This window comes from Rhinopithecus roxellana, chromosome 3, assembly GCF_007565055.1.
Source record: "Rhinopithecus roxellana isolate Shanxi Qingling chromosome 3, ASM756505v1, whole genome shotgun sequence".
NCBI lineage: Eukaryota > Metazoa > Chordata > Mammalia > Primates > Cercopithecidae > Rhinopithecus > Rhinopithecus roxellana.
Genome location: NC_044551.1, coordinates 59,650,392 through 59,656,391, shown reverse-complemented (window position 1 = coordinate 59,656,391; position 6,000 = coordinate 59,650,392).

Below are 6,000 nucleotides of genomic sequence, written 5' to 3'. Positions count from 1 at the left end.
TCTTTGTCTTTTTTTTTTTTTTTTTTACCGTTGTTGCTTTAAAGTCTGTTTTGTCTGATATAAGCTACTTCTGCTAGCTTTTGGTTTCTGTTTGCATGGAATATCTTTTTCTACCCCTTTACCTTAAGTTTATGTGAGTCCTTACATGTTAGGTGAATCTCTTGAAGATCGCAGATATTTGTTTGGTAGATTTTTATTCATTTTGCCATTCTGTATCTTTTAAGTGGAGCATTTACACCATTTACATTCAACGTCAGTAATGAGATGTGAGGTACTGTTCTATTCAACATGTTACTTGTTGCCTAATACCTTGGTTTTTTATTATGCTACTGTTTTAGAGGCCCTGTGAGATTTATGCTTTAAGGAGTTTCTATTTTGGTGTATTCCAAGGTTTTATTTCAGGATTTAGAACTCCTTTCTTACAGTGCATTTCTTACAGTGCTGGTTTGGTAGTGGCATATTCTCTCAGCATTTGTTTGTCTGAAAAAGACTTTGTCTTCTCTTCATTTATGAAGCTTCATTTTGCTGGATACAAAATTCTTGGCTGACAATTATTTTGTTTAAAGATAGGACCCCAATCAAAATCTGCTGTTGATCTGATAGGTTTTTCTTTATAGGTTACCCAATGCTTTTGCCTCAGACCTCTTAAGATTCTTTGCTTCATCTTGACTTTAGATAACCCGATAACTATGTGCTTTGGTGATGATCTTTTTGTGATGAATTTTCTGGGAATTCTTTGAGCTTCTTGTATTTGGATGTCTAGATCTCTAGCAAGGCCAGGAAAGTTTTCCTCAATTATCCCCTCAATAAGTTTTCCAAACTTTTAGATTTCTCTTCTTCCTCAGGAACACAAATTATTCTTAGATTTGGCCATTTACCATAATCCCATATTTCTTGGAGACTGTTCATTTCTTAAACTCTTTTTTCTCTGTCTTTGTCTGTTTGTGTTAATTCAAAAGCCTGGTCTTCAAACTCTGAATTTCTTTCTTCTACTTGTTCTAGTCTATTGTTGAAACTTTCCACTGCAGTTTGTATTTCCCTAAGTGTGTCTTTCATTTCCAGAAATAGTGATTGTTTTTTCTTTGTGATATTTATTTCTCTGGAAAATCTGTCAACCATATCCTGTATTGTTTTTTAATTTCTTTAAGCTGGTTTTCACCTTTCTCTGGTATCTCCTTGATTAGCTTAATCATCAACCTTGTGAATTTTTCATTTGGCAAGTCAGAGATTTCTTCTTGGTTTGAATCCATTGCTGGGGAGCTAGTGTGACATCTTAAGGGTGTTACAGAACCCTTTTCTGCCAAATTACCAGAATTACTTTTCTGGTTCCTTCTCATTTGGGTAGACTATTTCTTCAAGTTGTTTTTGAATTTATTTTTTATTGGAATATGTGGTTTTTTTTATTTCTTGTGTTTCCCTCTTGAGGATCAGACTTTAGTGTTTATTTTAGCCTAATTTATTTCTTGGTGATTGTAGGGGTGAAGACTTTGTATGAGTTCCTTAGTTATAGAGTGTGTTGGTGCACTGGCTTTCCCCAGTGCTGGTTGTTGTATTTGTATTCTTGATGTGTGGGCAAGTTCATTGTCTCCTATGGAGTTGGAATGGCAGGGATGTCTTGAAACTTATCTTTTTCTCATGGTGTACACTTTATTTAATTTTCCCCCAGTACTTTATTTACTGAGTTGATGATTCAGACTTCAGACCAGTAGGAGAGGTAAACCTAGGGAGGCACCAGTTATTGCTAAGGTAGGTAAATAGATATAATATCCATTGGTGGCCTGAGGTCCCAGCCTTGATAAGGGTGGCTGGAGGAGCTCTCAATTAGATGTGCTGAGGTTTTATCAGGATGAAGAGTGGGGGCTACCTCAGCTCTCCTGCCAGGCAAACAGTTAAGCTATTCACCTCAAAACCTTACTCCTGTTTCAGTGTTTTGGCTATTCAGATCAGACAGGGAGCTTTTTCAATCTATAGGAATATTGATGTTCCAAGTAGGGAGGAACTATGACTCTGCTGCTCATGCAGGCCTGAATCTGTGGGGTTCTCCTCCCACAGGGGACTGTGAGGGACTGTGTTCACCCTGGATTTCTCCAGGAGGGCTGTCTACAGGTGGATCCATGCTGCATCCCTGTCGGGAGAACCCCAGCTGTGTCTGGAGTGGAGTGCCAGTGGGGAACAAAGGCTCCTTTTCCAAGTCCCTTCATGATCACAGAGGCTGCCTGCCTATTGGGGGAGAGGTGCAGACTTTCCCCTGCTGCGCCCAGCACTCCCGTTGTGTCTCTGTTGTGAGAAACTTCTCACCAGTGGAAAGATCTGGACTCAAGGCTTGCTGTTCAGAGTCTTTTGTTCCATGGGGTGATCCCTTGATGTGGTGTTCTGTCCCTTCTCCTAGAAATGGGGCTTCCTGACAGCTTGACTGTAATGATTATTATTGTTCTTCTGGGTTGAGCCACCCAGCGGGGCTAATAGGCTTCAAGCTATTGCTAGGGAATGTGTGCAAAGAGTCCAATGATGTGATCCATCTTCAGGTCTCCTAGCCATGGATACCATCACCTGTTCTGATGGAGGTGGCAGGAGAGTGATGTAGACTCTGTGAGAGTCCTCGGTTGTGGATTGGCTTAGTGTGCTGGCTTTCTTGAATGCTGGTTATGCTGGCAGTAAAGTTGTCACATGGACAGACTTAGGACCTCTGGTTAGCCAGGGTGTTGCAGGCAGTGGTGTTAGCTGTTGTTTTCTCCTTTCTGGGAGCAGGGCTACTCTGTCATGAGTTGCTGTTATGGCCTGAGTTGGTTTGCCTCCAGCCAGGGAGGTGGCGCTTGCAAGAGAGCACCAGCTGCAGTAGTAGTAATAGAATTTGAGCTTTCCCTAAGTTGGCCAGGGGAGGTCTTCTGGTTTCTCAGGGAGTGAGTGGGGCCATACAGCTCCCATGAGTTTATGTCTTTTGTGTTCACCTACTAGGACAGGTAGAGAAATACCATCAGGTGGGCGCAGAGTCAGGTGGGTCTGAGCTCAGACTTTCCTTGGGTGGGTCCTGCCACAGCCACTGTAGGGGATGAAGGGGTGGTTTTCAGACCAATGGAGTTATGTCCAAGAGGGGAGTATGGCTGCCTCTGCTGTGTAGTAGAGTTTGCAAGGAGAGTGGGGAATAGCCGGTAGCTCTAGGCCTCACCCAGCTCCCATGCAGACAATGAGTCTGGTCTTGCTCTTGCAGTGCCTTGCTAATGGCACCAAGTTTAGGTCCAGGCAGACTGTGCACATGGAACTCACACCTTACCCCAGGACATAAGCTACCCCACTGAGAAAGCAAGCATATGGCTTTCAGGCCATGCCCCTCTCCTTCTGCCTGCAATGCTGGGCGGTCAGCTCCTGCAGGCATATCTGTAGCACTTCCCACTTGTCCCCCAGACTCTGTTTGAGGGAGTTTGTACTTACTCAAAATTGTGTCCCAAAATTCATTTGGAAGCTTCTTTCACCTCCAGCCCCTCACTGAGTTCATGGCTGCCTTCCCCACAGACTCTTGTTGATACAGTCAGGGATGGCTTCCCTGGGCTCAAGCTGGAGACTGGGAGTGCCTACCAGGATCTTCCTGCTGCTCCTTCTGCTTTTATATATCATGCTGCTCCCCAAATCTGTTCTGGCTCTAAGTAGGGTTAAAACCTCCTCCCGTGATCTAGATTTTTTGATTTCCCCAGTGGGGATGTTTGCTCACAGGTAGGCTGTCCCCATCTCCCACTCTGAGAACTCAAAGTTTTTTGCCTGTCTCATGGAGTTTGCCACTTCTTTCAAAGGATCTATTTATTATTTTGGTTTTCCTGGTAAGTTCCTATGGTGATTCTTGGAACAAAAGTTCACAGTGAGAGTCTCCACACACTGTTCTGCCTTCAAAGTGGGAGAGGCATGCTGGCACTGCTTCCTATTTGTCTTCATGAAAAAAAAATTCTTTGCATTTTTGTGCTTTGTGTTGGTGATTTCTCTGTTTAAAATGGCCCTCAAATGTAGTGCTGTTGTTGCTGATTGCAGCAAGCCTGTGATGTGCCTTAAGGAGAAAATACAGTGTTAGATAAGCTTCCTCCAGGCATGAGTTAGTGCTATTGGCCATGAGTTCAATGTTAATGAATCAACTATATATTAAATAAGATATCTTTAAACAGACACACACCTAAAATAGAATTATGTACTGATTGATTGACAAAAAATGTTATGACCAGAGACGCTCAGGAATTTAACCCTGCATTTCCCCTTGTTTAGTACTCACTAATTTTGTGTTCATAGTGACTTTATAGGACATAATTCCCATGGATAATGAGTATCAGCTATACTTTCATTTATTTTGAGAGTTATCTTCTAAAAAGGACATTAAAATAACAAAAGCTGTCTTCTTGTCTCCAGATATAATTAGTTGCATACTTCAAAAAAGTCAAAACAAAAACAACTCTCTCACATAAATACCCACTTGGTCTTACATAAAACAATCTTTTGTTCTAAGCAAAACATTTTAGGAATGCAATAACTAATTGGTGGAGGGACACATGTAAGACTCTTAGTCACATTGAATAAATGGCTCCTGAGCTCCTCCTATGAATAACTCTAGCTAAGGGGCAATTCTGCAGTAAATAGATAAAAACTCTGAAAGAATAATTAAGATTCCAGAGAGTAAACCAGGGCTCAAATGTGTTTATGAGTCTTTGAATGAAAATATTGAGCAAGAAAGAAAGGCACAATCATAAAAGTATTCATATAACGAAGGCCAAGGAAAAACAGGACTCAACGTGAATACGTTCTTTGAGAATGCATCTATTGTATGAGGAGATTCAAATGCATGTTGTCTTGTTAGGGCACAGGGTATCCCCAAAAAGCTTTGAGCCCCAGAGAGGTGATGTTGGATATGTGGAAGAGGACAGGCAGTATCATCTGTAAAAGGTCAGTCTCTACCAGACCTGCATCTGGGTCCTAGATCTACTTTACTGGCTCGGTGACATGGCAAAAGACACCCTTTGTGTGGGCCCCAGTTTCTTCATTTATAAAATGGAAGTAATAAGAATAATAATACAAATATAAAAAGACATTTTATAAGTGCTGACTAGGTACCAGACACTCACTCTGCTGGGAGCTTTTCACGCATTACCTCATTTAATTTTCTCAACCGTCCAGGTGAGTGCTATCACTAGCCCCACCTTATACAGGTGAAAAGAAAGTCAGAGAAGTCAAACAATCTTGCCAAGAATTAGGGCTGGCAGAGTCAAAACTTGATCCCAGGTGTCTGACTCTATCTAATCATGTTGTTTGTGAAAGTTAAATGAGATAATTCATATAAAATGCTTAGCAGAATGCCAGGAATATAAAAAGCACATATTATACATGTAATAAAAGATCCTTTTTTATTTTATTTGTTTTTTATTCTTATTTTTATTTTTTGAGACAGAGTCTCACTTTGTCGCCCAGGCTGGAGTGCAGTGGCACAATCTCGGCTCATTGCAACCTCCGCCTCCTGGGTTCAAGCAATTCTCCTGCCTCAGCCTCCCAAGTAGCTGGGATTACAGGCACCTGCCACCGTGCCCTGCTAATTTTTGTATTTTAGTAGAGACGTTTCACCATGTTAGCCAGGCTGGTCTCGAACTTCTGATCTCAAGTGATCCACCAGCCTCAGCCTCCCAAACTGCTGGGATTACAGGCGTGAGTCACTGTGCCTAGCCAAAAGATCCTTTTATATAAGAATGTCCAACCGTATTTCCATTTTCACAACAACCAACAGATCAATAAGAGTTACCAATGCATATGTAGAAGGTTTGTGTGGAGACAATACACTGAATTCTCCTGCAGCTGAAAGCACCACAAGAAGAGTTCCACCTCACCAGGAAATGCATTCCAAATAGCCCCCTGGAGAAATTTCTATCTATCCTCATGAATGGATGGAAGTTAGTAAATCAGACCCAAGATTTGCTTTAAAAATCTCCCGGTTGGGCGCAGTGGCTCATGCCTGTAATCCCAGCACTTTGGATGGCA